The sequence below is a fragment of the Pelodiscus sinensis genome, chromosome 1, assembly GCF_049634645.1.
Source record: "Pelodiscus sinensis isolate JC-2024 chromosome 1, ASM4963464v1, whole genome shotgun sequence".
In the NCBI taxonomy this organism is placed as follows: Eukaryota; Metazoa; Chordata; order Testudines; family Trionychidae; genus Pelodiscus; species Pelodiscus sinensis.
Window position 1 is genome coordinate 22,666,005 of NC_134711.1, and position 18,250 is coordinate 22,684,254.

Genomic DNA, 18,250 nt, shown 5'->3' on the forward strand with positions numbered 1-18,250 from the left:
TAGAAGATGTACACAAAGTTCTATTTGAATATGCCTAATAAGGAATCCATTTGTCAAAAAACCACCAGCACTTGTCTCTATTGTTACAAACATAAATGGTAACAGGAATTTTGAATTAAGTTACCAAAATAATTGAAACTGGCATGCTTATATTGGGTTATTTTTTACAAATACAAAATGCGAACTTAAAACATTCTGCAACAGAACAGTTCTGTGCACAATTCCCCCAGGAATACATCTTTTTGGATTCATTGAGACAAACATGAGATCAGGCTTTTTCATCTCCTCAGAGACCAGTGCTGAAGCTGGTGACCATGCACTTACAAAACCATACATTTCAAAGCCAGAGGTTTAGCCATTATGTATGTAAATATTTGTATTAGTCATTTTATAATGTCTCTTAAGTCTGTTTCATATTGTAGAAACTTTGTATTAAGCATTTTCATATAACTTTATATTAAGTCATTTTATAATGTTATAGTCCTTCAGGAATAATCAAGGTAAAGAAAATTGATAGAAATGTAGCTGTGTTAGTCTGGTGTAGCTGAAACAAAAAACAGGACTATGTAGCACTTTAAAGACTAACAAGATGGTTTATTAGGTGATGAGCTTTCATGGGCCAGAACCACTTCCTCAGATCAAATAGTGGAAGAAAAAATTGTCACAACCATATATACCAAAGGATACAATTTAAAAAAATGAACACGTATGAAAAGGACAAATCAAATTTCAAAACAGAAGGGGGATGGAGGGGGAGGAAGGTAAATGTCTGAGCTAACGATATTAGGAGGTGATAATTGGGGAAGCTATCTTTGTAATGGGTAAGATAATTAATGTCTTTGTTTAAACTTAGGCGTAAAGTGTCGACTTTAAGCATGAATGTCAGTTCAGAGGATTCTCCTTCAAGTGTGGTCTTAAAAGGTCTTTGAAGCAGGATGCAGGTAATCAAGTTGTTGAGACAATGCCCTTTCTGGTTGAAATGGCAAGAAAAGAACGGTTACTTACCTGTAACTGTTGTTCTTCGAGATGTGTTGCTCACGTCCATTCGAAGTACGTGTGCGCACTTCAGACAACTGTCATGTGGGTCGCCTCTGGGCATAAACTTCCTGCAGGCAGCACACGCCTTAAAGCCCTACAGCCCAGGCATTCCTCACCCCCGAGGGGGGAAGAGACAAACAAAGAACCTAACTAACTAAGAGAACTATTTACAATCAAGGTAGAAGAACGGGAACCATTAACTAACTGACTGACTAAGAGATAGAGACGCTCCAACGACCGTCATGGGCGGTAAGAAGGAACTGAGGTGGGGCAGTATTGGCAGGGGTACTTATGCCCTGCCATGGCGGCGCCACTCCAGGGGGCGCCCTGCCGGCGCTATGGGTACCGCTAAGGAAAACGCTCCGGAAGACACGGTGCACGCGGTGCGCACACCTACTTCGAATGGACATGAGCAACCACTCGAAGAAGAAACTGTTTTTTCTTTGTGATCCTGTCTAATATCTGTTTTGTGGGCATTGATTCTTTGGTGAAGTGTCTGAGACGTTTGTCCAATGTACATAGCAGACAGACACTTTCGGCACATGACATATTCCTGCTCATCCAGAAATATAGTTTATGCTATCATGTGCCAAAAGTGTCTGTCTGCTATGTACATTGGACAAATGTCTCAGACACCCGGCAGCACCCCAGCTGTCCCCGATTCTGCCACCGCTGAAATTGACCAGCGGCTTACTCTGGGAAGCCTGGGGCAGAGCAGCTCTGCCTTGGGCTTCCCGGAGTCAGCCGCTGGTCAATTTCAGCAGCGGCTGAATTGAGGACAGCTGGAGCAGAGCAGCTGGGGTGCTGCTGGGTTGGTCCGGTAGCGCCGCCCCTCGGCGCTGCGGGACCAACCCGGCAGCACCCCAGCTGCTCTGCTCCAGGTGTCCCCAAGTCAGCTGCTGCTGAAACTGACCAGCGGCTGATTCCGGGAAGCCCAAGGCAGAGCTGCTCTGCCCCAGGCTTCCCAGAGTAAGCCGCTGGTCAATTTCAGCGGTGGCTGAATCGGGGTCAGCTGGGGTGCTGCCGGGTTGGTCCCGCAGCCCCCAGGGGCAGCGCTACGGGACCTACCAGGCAGCACCCCAGCTTCCCCGATTCAGCCGCTGGTCAGTTTCAGCAGCGACTGAATCGGGGAAGCTGGGGGCAGAGTAGCTCCAGTGGTCTGGCTGCCCGGAGCACTTTAGGGTTCCTGATGGTGCCAGACCAATGGAGTTTTACTGTATTTAAGTTGATTTAAAACTTTTGGAGAACAACTTTAACTGTTCTGCATAAGCAGTGTTTTTTATGAATCAAAACATGAATAACTCTTACCAAGTGAGAAGAGCCAATAAATATCAAATGATGTTTTAAAAGATAGTAGTGGCATTCAATCTAAGATCATATTTAGTAGGTTCCCTCCTTTAACTATGTATTTTTACCCTTTTGAAAAGCAGAGCACTACAGTACTGCTGAAATTACTAGGTTCCATTCCGAAAAAGAAAAATATTAAAGGTTCTTTCTTATTCTTCCAAATTATAAAGAAATATAAACTAATCATAAGAATCTTCTAGGACAGAGGTTCTCAAGCTATTTGGTCCATGTATCCCTTTTCAAATACAATGTTAATCATGGACCGCGAGCTGACAAACTGATGGATAAAGGTGTATTTCAAATCAACATATACTGTTAGTAACGCTTCAGAAAAAGTGCATCAGAGTATTTAGAAATGACAGTAAGATGAGCATTACTGCTTCTTATTGTGCAGAGTCTTTCCTTGATGTTACTGTTGGCATTTTGAGCATCCCCCCCATACAATCTCTAAAGACCCCCTTGGAGTACCAGGACACCTATTTGAGAACTGATGTTCTTGGTGTTAAAGGGCCACCACAGTGAATTACAATTATTATTTTTTTTAAATCAACAAAATACTAGTTTCTCATTTAAAATAGTCGCAATGAAATCTTATCACAAACATGTTACAACTACATTTACAGCCTCATAAAAATGTTGTAACATGTTTGTGATAAGATTTCATGTGTGTCCAGCCTAACAGACAGCTCCAGCTTCTTGAAAGTTCTGGGCTTTCAATGCATCAAGATTCTCTGTGCATTTTAGTAGAAGTGTGATTTAGGGAACAGATTGGGAATTTACTTGTTATATTGGATGTTGCTAGGAAAAAAGTTTAGCTTATGGCTTGTTTAATTAGTTAAGATTCTAAAACTGCTTATCAAATATATAGTACAGAAAGCTACAGTAAGAGAAATAGTTGCCAGTTGCCACTGAGTGTCATTTTCTTATTTTCTATTACATTATACATGCCCCTTATTTTGGAACATCATGGTCACAGACTAACATTATTGCAGGACCCGACCACATAGGCCACCACCACATCAGAGGCTCACACAAATGCACATCCACTAATATGGTATATGCCATGAAGTGCCAGCAATGCCCCTCTGCCATGTATATTGGCCAAACTGTACCGTCTCTAAGACAAAGGATCAATGGACACATCAGATATTAAAAATCGTAACAGAGAAATATTGTAACTTGCCTGGACACTCATTCATGGATTTAAAAGTGGCCTACATATTACAGAGTAATTTCAAGAACCAACTAGGAGAGGGGTCAATCTTTTCCAACCAAAGAGCCAAACTATATCAAAATTCAGAAGTAGTCAACAAAGCCATATAAAAATGCCCATTTGTATGACTGACAATATAAGTGAAACATTGTACTCACAGACTTAAGAACATAAGAATGGCCGTACTGGGTCAGACCAAAGGTCCACCTAGCCCAGTAGCCTGTCTGCCAACAGTGGCCAGCTCCAGTGCCCTGGAGGGAGTGGACCGAAGACAATGATCAAGCGATTTGTCTCGTGCCATCCATCTCCAGCCTCTGACAAACAGGCCAGGGACACCATTCCTACCCCCTGGCTAATAGCCTTTTATGGACCTAACCTCCATGAATTTATCTAGATTCTCTTTCAACTCTGTAATAGTTCTAGCCTTCACAGTCGCCTCTGGCAAGGAGTTCCACAGGTTGACTATGTGCTGTGTGAAGAACTTTTGCTTATTAGTTTTAAACCTGCTACCCATTAATTTCATTTGGTGTCCTCTAGTCCTTATATTATGGGAACTAAAGAATAACTTTTCTTTATTCACCCTCTCCATACCACTCATGATTTTATATACCTCTGTCATATCCCCCCTCAGTCTCCTATTTTCCAATCTGAAAAGTCACATACGCTTTAGCCTCTCTTCATATGGGACCTGTTCCAAACCCCTAATCATTTCAGTTGCCCTTTTCTGAACCCTTTCCAAGGCCAAAATATCTTTTTTGACGTGAAGAGACCACATTTGTACACAGTACTCAAGATGTGGGTGTACCATATTTTTACACAGGGATAGTAAGATATTCTGTGTCTTATTTTCTATCCCTTTCTTAATAATTCCTAACGTTCTATTTTCCTTTTTGACCACCCCTGCACACTGTGTGGACGTTTTCAGAGAACTATCCACGATAACTCCAAGATCTCTTTCCTGATTTGTCGAGCCAATTAGCCCCCATCATACTATATGTATAGTTGGGGTTATTTTTTCCAACGTGCATTACTTTTCACTTATCCACAATAAACTTCATTTGCCATTTTGTTGCCCAATCATTCAGTTTTGTGAGAACTTTTTGAAGTTCTTCACAGTCTGCTTCTGTCTTTACTATCTTGACCAGTTTAGTATCACCTGCAAACTTTACTACCTCACTGCTTGCCCCTTTCTCTAGATCATTTATGAATAAGTTGCATAGGATTGGTCCTAGGGCTGACCCTTGGGAGAAACCACTGGTTACGCCTCTCCATTCTGAAAATTTACCATTTATTCCTTCCCTGTGTTTCCTGTCTTAACTAATTCTCAATCCATGCAAAGACCTTCCCTCTTATCCCATGACAATGTAATTTACACAAGAGCCTTTGGTGAGGGACTTTGTCAAAGGCTTTCTAAAAATCTAAGTATACTAGATCCCCCTTCATTTAATGGGACTTCTGCTGCTGTTGGGGGTGCAATTTATGGATGTGGGGGTGCAAGAGTCAGGACTGGGGTGCATGAGGGGCTCTGGGCAGGGGTTGGAGTGTGTGGGAGGTACAGTGCTGGGAAAGAGTGGGGGGGAGAGCATGCTCTGGTGCCAGATAACTTACTTGGCTGGGGCTGGATTGCCACACCCAGGCAGCAGTGGCTGGACAAGGGGCCTAGCCAGGATCACCGCAGCTGGATTGTGGCCTCCCCTCCTACCCATGCCACAGCAGAATGGGGGCTGCCACCAGCCCTTCCACGGGGGCTGGACCATGGGGCTAGGGACAGGTCACTGCGGCCCGATGGAGGCTGAGCCCCCACTGGGGCCTTGTTAGCCAGGATTCATTTTAAATAAAGTAAATTACAACATCCAACACAAAAGATTTCAACATTGCCTTTATTTATGGCAGGGGTGAGGAACCTTATTTGGGTCGGGGCCACTGATCAATAGAAAAACCCATCCAAAAACTCCCAACCCTCACTGATGTGGCCCCCAACTGAAACAACTGACTCCTCTGGTGGTACAGTTCCATGGTGGAAGGAGGACTGAGGTTCAAGACCTCAGGCCAGATCTACTCTTCTGAGGTTCCAGGGTTAGTGGATTTTATGCCCATCCCCCAGGCTCTTGGGTGGGAAAAAAATCAGGGGTTAAGTGTGCACAACAGGACTGCCAGTGAGTGGAATAGGAATGGGAGTGCAGGATCTGGGCAGGAGGGGATGAGGGTGCAAGGTCTGGGTGGGATGTAGGGCGCAGGAGCAGACTGGATGTCTGACTGGGGGGGAGGAGTGCAGTAGCAAGGGAGGGTGGAGAAGGCTTGATCCGGGGCTGCACCATGGCCCAGCTCCACCACACAGCCAGGGCAGGACACATGGTGGCTGCCTGGCTGCTCTCACTCTGGGGAAGCTGGCAGCAACTCACCAGATGATCCTAGTGTCTGGCCAGAGAGGAAGGCCAAAAGCTCGCTGGAGATAGGATGTCTGGCCGGGGGGCCAAAAGTTGCCAACCCCTGAATTAAGGATGTTAAGATGCGGTTAACTGACTAGTTGATGGAATTTCTATCGACTAGTCAACAGGCACTTGTGAATTTAAAAGGAGGACTGCGGAACCCCAGTTGGTGGGAAGTCCCGCTGACTCATGGCTGCACATGGGTGCCAACTCTGAAAGGCACAAGAATCCCCAGCAGGAACTCTTGTGCATTTCAAAGCCAAGCTCTTGTGCATTTCAAAGCAGGAGACTCCCAGTCCACCACTGACCCCTGGCTCCACGCTACACTGCATGCTGCCAGGAATCCTGGGGTAAGCTGGGGAGTCCCCAGCTGCCTCAGGTTCTACATAGCACTTCCCCAGACTCCCCAGATGACCCCAGGTTCTGGGGAAATGCCGTTGGGAGCCTGGGGTCAGCTGAGGAGTCCCAGCTGAACCCAGGCTCCAGGGCAGCTTCCCCTTTGAAATGCACGAAGGCAGTGTTTTAAAGGGGCAGATGCCACACACCTGATTCGTGGATCAGCTGTGCAGTGAGCTGCCCCCTTAAAATGCCACCTCTGCGCAATTCAAAGGGGCAGCCCTGGAGCTTAGGGTCAGCTGGGGACTCCCCAGCTGATCCTGGGCTCCTTGCAGCATTTCCCCAGAACCCGGAATCAGCTGGGGAGTCTCCAGCTGTCTCTGGGTTCTGGGGAAGTGCCCCATGCAACCTGGGGTCAGCTGGGGATTCCCCAGCTGATCCTGGGCTCCAGGACTGCCTCTTTGAATGGTGCAGAGGCTGTGCAGCAGCCATCTTGGCATTTCAAAGTGTCAGCAAAGTGGGAGGGAAGGGGTACTGCAATCTCATACAGGCAGCAAGGGGTGGAGGGGATATTAACTAATCCACTAGTCAAAAGACTATCTGATAAGCAAATGCTTATTGGACAGTTAACTAGTCTTTAACATTCCTACCTTGAACACGAGAGAGAGAGAGAGAGAGAGAGAGAGACTGCAGAACTGGTCTTCATATGCAAATTTGACACATTTACCCAGGGACTGAAGACATTTCCTCAATGGGCTGTTCTATTCAACACTCAAATGACATCAAAAGCACTGGAAGCTGATTTATGGTGCTGTAACTTGCCAGCATAGACTTGGCCTAAGGATCGTGTGACAGACCCAGGACAGCTAGCTACAATAGTAAGGTGGAGGGCAAACATGCCTAGTGAATGTTTTCTGTTTCCCGAGTGAACTGCCAGAGACTGCTGCCACATAATCAAGGCAGGCAGGGCTAATTAAGAGCTTGCCTGAAGCAGCAGGCTGATCAGTTACCTGCAGCCAATTAAGGCCCACTGCATTACTTTAAAAGGTTTTCCCCCTCAGGTAAGCAAGCGGGAAGGAGAAGAGTGAAGGACTGAGAAAAGGAAGTACATTGCTGAAGAGCTAAGAACAGAAAAAATATGTGCTGAAGCAGGAAAGATTTGCTCATGTACTAGGCAGAAGGTACATGGGGAGTGTTTGGGGAAGTGGCCCAGGGAAAAGGCTGTACTGGGGCTGGAGGAAAAACGCCATCAGTTGACACTGCCTAGGATCCCTGGGCCAAAACCTGGAATAATGGGTGGGCCCAGGTTCCCCCAACCCTCCACACACCATTAAGAAGTCTGCTCCTAGAAAGAGATACCAGGCTTATGGAGGAGTTTAACCCCAATCCTTTATTTTTGCCAACCATGAGAATGGCTCAGAGAACTGTGACAGAAATGTAGCCATGTTAGTCTGGGGTAGCTGAAGCAAAATGCAGGACAATGTAGCACTTTAAAGACTAACAAGATAGTTTATTAGATGATGAGCTTTCGTGGGCCAGACCCACTTCCTCAGATCAAATAATGGAAGAAAATAGTCACAACCATATATACCAAAGGATACAATTAAAAAAAACTGAACACATATGAAAAGGACAAATCACATTTCAGAATAGGAGGGGGATGCGGGGGGGGGGGGAGAGGAAGGAAGGCAAGTGTCTGTGAATTGATTATATTAGAGGTGGGGAGAGTGGGACATCTGTGAGCTAATGGTATTAGAGGTGATAACTGGGGAAGCTATCTTGGTAATGGGTAAGATAGTTTGCGTATTTGTTCATTCCTTCCCGGATAGTGTCGAACTTTAACATGAATGACAGTTCCACAGAGATTTCAACAACCCCCCCCCCCCCCCCACCATCAACCTCAACCTGGACCATTCTACACGAGAGATCCACTTCCTGGACACCACAGTACAAATCAACAATGGAAAATTAGACACCACTCTCTACAGAAAACCCACCGACTCATACAGTTACCTACATGCTTCCAGCTCCCATCCAGAACACACCACACGATCCATCGTCTATAGCCAAGCCCTTCGATACAACCGCATCTGCTCTAATCTCACTGACAGAGACCAGAAGCTTCAGGATCTCTACCAAGCATTTATAAACCTCAACTACCCACCCGGAGAAATAAAAAAGCAAATTGAAAGAGCCAGATGAATACCTAGAAACCATCTACTTCAAGACAGACCCAAGAAAACCAACAATAGAACAGCGTCTCATTAACTCTTTAGTGCAACTGAGGGGGTGGGAAACGTCTGAGTGTAGAACAACCAACAGCTTGCATTGTGACTAACTTACCCTTCAGATACTTCTTGAATATCAGCCATCTTCTTTGCCAAATCCTGGAATTTGTGAAAAATGAGCCATAGATGGTGGCAGAGGCACAAATGTCTCATCCACAGAAGAGGATTAAATAGGGGCCTGAGGAGTGGTTTCTTTACCTAGTTTCCGGATCTTCAAAGATCTTTGTGGTAGGAATTTGGTAGAGGGGACTGCATAATCCTAGCCTCTTGGTGAGGCAGAACTTGAGGTCTAGAAAATTGCTTAGGGCCGTGGTCAACCAACCAGTAGATAGCGAGCTACCGGTAGATCTCAGGGGCTCTAAGAGTAGCTCTTGAGCCCTCTCTGAACTGCGCATCTGCGCAGTACGTTTACATTAGATTTCCTCATGTAATGTAGGCAGGGCTTCAAGGAAGGGGCGGGGCAGTAGATCTTTGCCTGTTCTGAGATTTAAAAAGTGATCTTGGGTGTAAAAAGGTTGGAGACCACTGGCTTCGGGAGTCTCACGGAGACAGAGTGGCACTCTCAGCTGATCCCATCATCTCTGTCGGACAGTATGTCAAAATACCAGTTCTTGTAAAGATGGGTATGGGGACTCTGGTATCAATATAGAAGAGACTGATTGAATGCCTTCATCCTTCTCCAACTCAAATCAGGAAAGCAGGGGGGGAGGGGGAAATTGCAAAGAGAAGTAATTGATGAAAAAGTTATCCAGTTTGCTTATGCAACAAATTCTCCTTTCCATATGATTGAGAACTCACACTTCAACAACATGGTTCAATCATTAAAACCAGGACACAGTCCACTCAAAGAAGATGTCACAGGAAAACTACTGGATAAAATGTATGAAAGAGAAACTGAACAATGCGCAAAAAAAATCTAGAAGGTCAAATTAACCTGAGTCTTGATGGGTGGAGCAATGTCAACAATGATTTTGTTGTATGTGCTTTTGTGACAACAGAAGGAAATATCTTCCTCACAAAAAATGATGCATCAGTAAACGCACACACAGAATTCTTACAAGTAGCAGCAGTAAAAGCTATAAAATTGAAAAAAATTCAAATGTCTAATACGCAGCTTGGTCACAGACAATGCTACGAATGTATTCAAGATCAGAAGAAATGTCGAAGAGAGAGCAAAGAGAGTCCCAAGCTAATAACATACGGTTGAAGTTCTCATGAGATACACCTCCTAGCCAAGACTTCAGTGTTCCAGAAATAAAAGCTAATGTTGAAGTTGCAAAATAGTTCCGTAACAACCACTCTGCAGCAGCTGCTTCTGAAAAAAAGTGGGAGGAACCATGCTAACTCTCCTACAAGACATGCAATGGAACTCAGTAGTGGACTGTTTTGAGCACTGTATCAAGAACTGACTTAATCTGATGACTGTTTGTGAATAAAATTGTAAAAAAAATAAATGGTAGTCACAGCCAAAGTTCTCAACACTGGACTTAAGAGAAATGTTGAAAACATGCTATGTACCCTGAAGCCTATTTCTGTAGCCTTGAACAAAATGCAGGGAAATAGCTGTTTTATTGCTGATGCTGTAGAAATTTGGAAGGAAATGAGAACTTAAAGAGAAATATGCAATGACAGAGTTAAATTGCAAGCACTAAAAAGACAAATGGGACAAGCACTATTTCTTGCTCATTTTCTTGCAAACATTCTCAATACTCCATATCAGGGTCAAACCTCAACTGCTGAAGAGGAGTTGACTATGACATGGGCATCCAGCAATCGTGCTTCCATAATGATTTTTTAAATAAAGTCACACCATTGAACTGGTGGAAGTCACTTAAGCACATGGATTCCGAGACTGTTGACGGGATAATCTCATTTTTAGCAGCAGTAGCTACTTCTACTGGTGTAGAAAGAATATTTTTTCTAGACTAATTCATTCCAAACTGAGAAATTGTTTGGGACCTGGAAAAAACAAAACAAAAAAACCCCAAACACTTCTTTTGTTTTCCAGGTTAAGACGACAAAGATGACAGTTACTGCAAAAGCCAATATTTTAAGTTTCTCATATTAACCAGCCTCACTATTTAATTATGTTCTTAATTCACTTAACTATTTTAGTTAATTTTAACAAAAACAAACCTGACTTTAAAAACTTGATTGTTTAAATTCAAATGCTTGTTTTGTTAAAATATTATGTTTGATATTGAAGATTATATCCAGAATATATAATGCTGTTATTTTAGTTAATTTAAATATCTGGTGATATTCTCCTCCTAATACATCATGACAAGAAAATCCTCCAAATATTAATGGATTAACCCGTTGAACTGGAGATAGTTCATCTCCCAAATGAGTTCATAAATATCTGCCTCAATTACCTTTGGTAAATGAAATAACTAATTGTTCATTTTCTGATATAGTTGTAAAACTAATCTGAAAAGTTCTCAAAAAAAGTCTGTTTAAAAATGTATAGTGTGTACCTTCTAAAAATGACATCTACATTTATCTGAGTTGTCAAGAATAGGTATTAAGGTTATAACAACCAACAAGAATGCACTTATGTAGAAAACCATGATTAAATCTAGTGTTCCTGACTAGCGATTTAAATCATGATTTAAATAATTTACACCCTAGTTACATTAAATATCAAAAAACAGAAGAGAGGCATGCTCTCAATTCCACAATGTGAAAAGGATAAAAATATAATTTTTCCCAAGTCTGTGTGGAAATCCGAATGACAAGTACAACGAAATAATGCAACTCAGGCAATTTCCATATTTCTGTTGGGGGAAGCCCACTAAAAATGTTAAGCCTATCAGAAATTCTGAGAGCTGGAACAGCAGAAGAAAAATTATTTTGTCCCATGACTAAAGAAATGCTGAGGAAAGACTCTGTCTAGCCTATCAATACAATAAAGAATACAGTCTTTCCACTACCAAAAAACCACATACACACACACACACACAGCACAAAAGAGTGGGTTTTTGATTTAGGTTTCATTAGAATACAGCAGGTAAATACTTTCCTTATAACATATTCCTTTTTGCTACAAATTGGCAAAAACTGCTTAACTGGGCACACTGAGTGATCTGGTACCTTTGCTATAATTCTCAACAGTAATCTTGCCCATCAAAAGTTATTATACTTCTCTTTTTAGAATTGTCAGGTAACATCAGTCCTATCTTTTTTAACTAAGTCAGAAGACTGCTAGTACCCTAAACTTTAATTTAAAAATTAATCTCTAGCCCTTTTCCTCAGACTGCTCAAAATATAACTCAGTCTAATAGAGATGCTCACCCCTTGAATTCTCTCTCTCTCTAACAGGCTGTATCTAGACTACATGCCTCTGTTGTCAGAGGCATGTAGATTAGACACATAGGCAAAGGCAAATGAAGCCACGATTTAAATGATCACGGCTTCATTTAAATTTACATGGCTGCCGCGCTGAGCCGACAAACAGCTGATCAGCTGTTTGTCCGCTCAGCGCGCTAGTCTGGACGCTCCCCTGCCGACATCAAAGCCCTTTGTCAGCAGCCCCGTTATTCCTCGTGGGATGAGGTTTACTGGGGCTGCCGACAAAGGGCTTTGATGTCGGCAGGGGAGCGTCCAGACTAGCGCGCTGAGCAGACAAACAGCTGATCAGCTGTTTGTCGGCTCAGCGCGGCAGCCATGTAAATTTAAATGAAGCCGCGATCATTTAAATCGCGGCTTCATTTGCCTTTGCCAAAACAACAAATCTACATGGCTCCGTCGACGGAGCGATGTAGTTTAGACGTACCCACAGAGACTTCAAAGCTTTGCAATGTTGTGAATCAAGAGGCCACCTAAAAATTAGCACTTCTTCCCTCCTGTAAAAGTAAAACAATCCTTAAAAATCCAAACCCTCACACGTAGTGCAAGAGGCCTTATCATCCCATGTATTTTATAGTTGTGCTCCTGCTGCTCCTTGGCTTTACTGTGACACAGGACATTTGTCCTAAAAGTAACCCATTTCCTTCACCTGGTAAACCTCAGCACTCCAGAGGTCACTGGAATGATGAGACTGGATGTGCTCTTTCCCCTATGGTAAAATTAAGTCCAAGAATCTCTTCACAAGATTATGTGGAAGCATATGAGACTGCAACTGCCTCGCGCGCCTTGCAATAAGTCTGAGTCACCAAAACACAACATGAGTATACACCAGCAGAACAGACCTGAGGGGTCGGGAGAGGAGGGATAGACACAGAATAGCGGACCCAGGGCACCCCCATTCTGCAGCTGTGGGGTGCACATAATTAATCATAAAGATCAGTTCAGAAGTCGGCCATTACAGGATGGGCCAGCAGCAGAAAAAGTAACGGAATTGAAGTAGTTCTATCAGACTGGCCAGGTATCCACTTGGATCTTGCACTGAATTAAGTCAATTCTGGAGTGGCATAATTATTTTAATTTAGTTAGCAAGGTGAGCAGATGGAAGTTCATCTGTGTGTAGACACAAGGTAGTTTGTGATGGAAAAAGAAAAGTGCAACTACCTTATGTGCACCAGTCTCAAAGGAGGTAACAGTGCCCATCCACTTCCTTCCCTCACCATCTTGTTTTCACTTTACCTACCACTGAAAGACTCACAAGCAGGGATCTCCTCTCAATAACATTACGAGATCTCTAGAAGGAAAGGAAAACAAGAGGCCCGTGGGAGGGTAAAGAAATAATTTTTCTTATGTGGATTTAAGAACCAATCCCCACACACACACTAGGTTCATCAGTCAACACAAATCTCCAGCCAGAAGCTGCTCCCTCAGAGTATGCCTACACTGCAGTGAAACACTCATAGCTGACCTAAGTTGCAGGGCTATTTCATTCCAAGGTAGACTTCAGGCTCAGGCTAGAGCACAGACTCTAAGACCCTGCAAAGTTTATTATTGACCAAAACTTGTTAATATTGACCTGTGTGTCTAAATTAATATACTTTAGATATACTTGCATATACTTACCCTGCATTATCTTAAATAGGTAAAGCATTTTAAAATGTTTAACAGCTATAATTAGTATCATTGTAAGGATATGCCAAAGCCCTCAGCTGCCTTAAATGAAGAAATATCCAAGTTGCAAAACATTACATATCCCATGCATCTGACAAAGTGGACATACATTTTTGTGAGTAGAAACCAAATACATTTATTAGTCTGTAAGGTGCTACAGAACCCCTCATTTTTGCAGAAACAGATTAACACAACTATCACTATGAGACATTTAACACAACTCACTATCACTTTGTGACTACTCTACCTACCTCATAAGGATGGAATTGAAAGAGTGTAAAGGGATATAAATTGAGAATTAATTATGTTATTAGAAGAGTAGACAAAATTAATATACTAGGTTACAAAATAAAGAAATCCACCGATAGCAGTCAGGGTCACTGGGAAATAGAAAGCAGAAGAAAGTTGTCTTCTCTAATACACAACATTCAAATGAAAAGGTAGGCTGCTTTTCTTAACTGTAGAAGGAAATCTACTGTAAATCTTACAAACTGCAGGAAAAAACCACATGCGCTTTTTAAGGTAACCTTTTCTGCTACACACTTTTTTTTTTTAAATGAAAGGCAGTTGCATCATTTTGACATGTTTATTTCTTCCAGTATATTACTATTATTTCTCTTGAGGTGGGTGAGAGGGGAGGGATCATGTGAGGATTACCTGATGTGTTCCCTCCCTCTGGGGCAGCTGGTATTGGCCACTGTAGGCAGAAAGGATACTGGGCTGGACGGACAGTTGGTCTGACCCGGTATGGCCGTTCCTATGTTCTTATAAAATTTTGAAGTAGAACCCTGTGCCTCTTTAGCTACTACAAAATTTTCCAAACCAAGATCATAGAACCATAGAGCTGGAAGAGACGTCAGAAGGTCACCAAGTCCAGCCCCCTGCTCTAGGCAGGACCAATCTCAACTAAATCAACCAGGCCAGGGCTTTGTCAAGCTGAGACTTAAACACCACCAGGGTTTAAACACCACCTACTTCCCTAGGAAACCCATTCCAGTGCTTCACTACCCTCCTAGTGAAATAGTTTTTCCTAATATCCAACCTGGACCTCTCCCACCACAACTTGAGACCATTGCTCCTTGTTCTGCCATCTGTCACTACTGAGAACAGCCTTTCTCCATCCTCTTTGGAACCTCCCTTCAGGAAGTTGAAGGCTGCTATCAAATCCCCCCCTCAGTCTTCGCTTCTGCAGACTAAACAGACCCAACTCCCTCAGCCTCTCCTCATAGGTCATATGCTCCAGCCCCCTAATCATTTTGGTTGCCCTCCGCTGGACCCTCTCCAATGCATCCACATCCTTTTTGTAGTGGGGGGGCCCAGAACCGGACACAATACTCCAGATGTGGCCTCACCAGAGCCAAATAAAGGGGAATAATGACATCTCTGGATCTGCTGGCAATGCTCCTCTTCATGAAGCCTAATATGCCATTAGCCTTCTTGGCTACAAGGGCACACTGTTGACTCATATCCAGCTTCTCATCCACTGTAACCCCCAGGTCCTTTTCTGCAGAACTACTATTTAACCGGTTGGTCCCCAGCTTGTAACTATACTTGGGATTCTTCCGTCCCAAGTGCAGGACTCTGCACTTGTCCTTGTTGAACCTCCTCAGATTTCTTGTGGCCCAATCCTCCAATTTCTCTAAGTTACGCTGGACCCTATCTTTGCCCTCAAGCGTATCGACCTCTCCCGCAGCTTAGTGTCATCTGCAAACTTGCTGAGGGTGCAATCCATCCCCTCATCCAGGTCATTAATAAAGATATTGAACAAAACCGGTCCTAGAACCCAACAGTGGCGCACTCCGCTAGAAACCGACCGCCATCCTGACATCGAGCCGTTGATCACTAGCCACTGGGCCCGGCCTTCTAGCCATCTTTCTATCCATCTTACCGTCCATTTATCCAATCCACATTCCCTTAACTTGCTGGCAAGAATATTGTGGGAGACCATATCAAAAGCCTTGCTAAAGTCATACTAAAGATGGGGTCATGCTCAGTCAGAGTTGGGTCATGTACATTTTACCTTTATATCAGTGCTATACTGCTTCACAAGGATAGAAAGCTTTCAGTTTTGTTCAGAAGAAACTGGGAATGGTCATTCTTATGCTTTCACATAGGAAGGGATTACTCAGCACAAGGGGCATGACGTAACTGTAAACCTGGGGGAATTCTGTGCCAAAAACATTTTGCACAGTATTTTAAAAGTCTGCATATTTTATTTATCAAAACATCATCATCATATCAATGTCAATTATTTTGATAACAGCAAATACGTAACAAAAATTCTCCCAGAGCGCTAAATAAACCCCCATCACTGTTTCTCTGCCCTCTCCCCCCACCAAACCCAGATGTAGGGTGCCCCTCCCAGGCCAAACACCTATGCTTCCTCCCCGCTAGAGCCCAGTTACAGGCAGTCTCTTCTATTTGTGACCTAGTAGCAGCCAGCAGGTCTGCAGCACTAATTCATTGTAGAAAATGGAAGTTCTGCACAAATACTGTATCATGCAGTGATACAGAATTCCCCCAGGAGTACATGCGTGGATTGTTTTGAACCCAAGGATTTTTTGGAGGTAAGGAAGAAGGGGTGGCCTGCAGAGAACCTACAGAGTTTAAATCAAAGTTCTAAAATTCAAGTGTCAGTACTAAAAACCACCATAGTGATGGCATTGCCAAATCAACATTAACCAATCATTCTATTAGATGGAATTGGTTAGGAGAAGGGAGAAAATCCCTCAAGGAGCAGGAACTGGGAATTGCTGCAGAAGAGACAATACAGACGAGTTTAGATACTACATAAATACTCTATTGTCCCTTGATCTCTGTGGGAACTGCTTACTATCATTAGTGTCACTGGGGAAGAAGAGAGGTATGCTATTTTTAATTTATACCTGGGCTCTCAGATCACAATTAAACATGGTTATCTGTCCCTCTCCTGCAAATGAGCATCACATCCTTGGTCTACAAGATTTAATTTCTTTGCACTCCTCAGTAATGAGCTCACTCACCAAAAGGAGGACCTGGAGTAAGTGACCAAAAATCATCAGCCCTGACTAATCAAAGACCCAAATACAATAATTTTAAATGAAAGGAGAAAATGCCACATGTTTTCTCTCCCAAGTCATTAAACAGTAGCCATTACAAAACAAATAAAGACTATGGGAAGGCCACTGCCAACAGACTAGGAGAATGATTTGCAAAAAGAACTTTTCTTGACAACGGAGACAAGATGAAGAGTTTCTTCACATGCTCCTAAATGCACGTCAATTATAAAGATTGGAAGACTTGCTTCTAAAGTGTATTTAGACCTATAGACCTTTAATATTACACTAAATTACCTTATTTTTTGTTATATATATTTTAGAAATAAGAATCTGCCTGTGAATCCATTTGTTCACGAACATCTCCTAAACAGAGCTAAAATGATCAAATTTTATATGCAGCTTCCTTTTGTCATAAGGAAGCAAGATCAAGTTTGGTTGTGCCAGGCTAATGGGCTGTGGGTAGAATTTGATAGTTTCTCGTAAAACGAAGAGGGGGAGGTCTAGCAGGAGGGACCATTACATTGCAGAATGACCACAGGGTGCATCAAAGGGCCTAGAGATAGGGACCAGGACAGCTATAACCCCACTGGGACAACAGGGGGTAGAGCTAGAGAAAGGGACATCTACTATATATTTCAGAGTTTGTCTGTGTGCGCCTGTTCCTCAGCCGTGGGACATGCATCCCTCCTACTGGCGCTGCAGCAGATGGACAGGTGCTTTTCATCTGGCCTCAAACTGCTGTGAGGGGAGGGCTGGGGTTGTCCTCTTTCCCTGGGCAGTCTCTATAATGAACCCCACATCCTCAACCCCACTCTAGCGCAACAAAGAAAAACAAAAACTTACAAGTTAAGGACTCAAGCAACAATGGGTAAACCTTCTAGTACTTTTTTATAAAAACAAAGCCCCAGAACTCTATTTATCTGTTTCTCAGCCAACTGAAACTTTTCATTTCAACACAATAGATGAAAGCGGAATTCAGTACCATTACCAAAAAGAAAGAAAAGCTAGATCCACAGACCTATTTTCAAAATCCTGGAAATGGGAAGAGACTTCTATCTCCTATTTCCCTGACAATTCAGGATTATTCCCTAGGGTACATTTACTAGTCACTGCCTTTTCTAACTTCATTTTTAGCCTCTAAAAACAGGATCACAATGTGTTTGTATTTCCACAGCCTATTATGCACATCAAACATTTATTATATACACAGTAGCAGTTCTCCACCAAAGATACACAGAGGTCTTCCAACTCATCTAGATAGCTACCTGGTTTCATAACAGGCTATATAAAAAGTATTATTGTTTACACTGCTCTTATATCCTATACACTAAAATGTAAGTACAATATTTATATTCCAACTGATTTTATTATATGCTAAAATGAAAAGGCAACCAATTTTTCAGTACTAGTGCACAATGATGCTTCTGTATTTGTGTGTTTCATTTTATAGGCAAGTACTTTAAATTAGATGAAACCTGGGATACACAAGACTAATCAGACTTCTGTCAAGAAAAGTTATTTTTGCAAATCATTCTCATCTTTTGT

General features: G+C 42.9%; 1 protein-coding gene and 1 long non-coding RNA gene across 4 annotated transcripts in view; one reads left to right on the forward strand and one right to left on the reverse strand.

Annotated features, from left to right (window-relative positions):
- The window catches only part of LOC142829089 (uncharacterized), a 31,897-nt gene extending 30,239 nt beyond the window's left edge, over nucleotides 1-1,658 (forward strand). The window contains exon 3 of the long non-coding RNA XR_012903324.1: nucleotides 854-1,658. This is a non-coding gene — a long non-coding RNA (uncharacterized LOC142829089). The remainder of the gene's footprint in view (nucleotides 1-853) is intronic.
- The window catches only part of RSBN1L (round spermatid basic protein 1 like), a 79,515-nt gene that overhangs the window by 58,735 nt on the left and 2,530 nt on the right, over nucleotides 1-18,250 (reverse strand). The window lies entirely within an intron of this gene.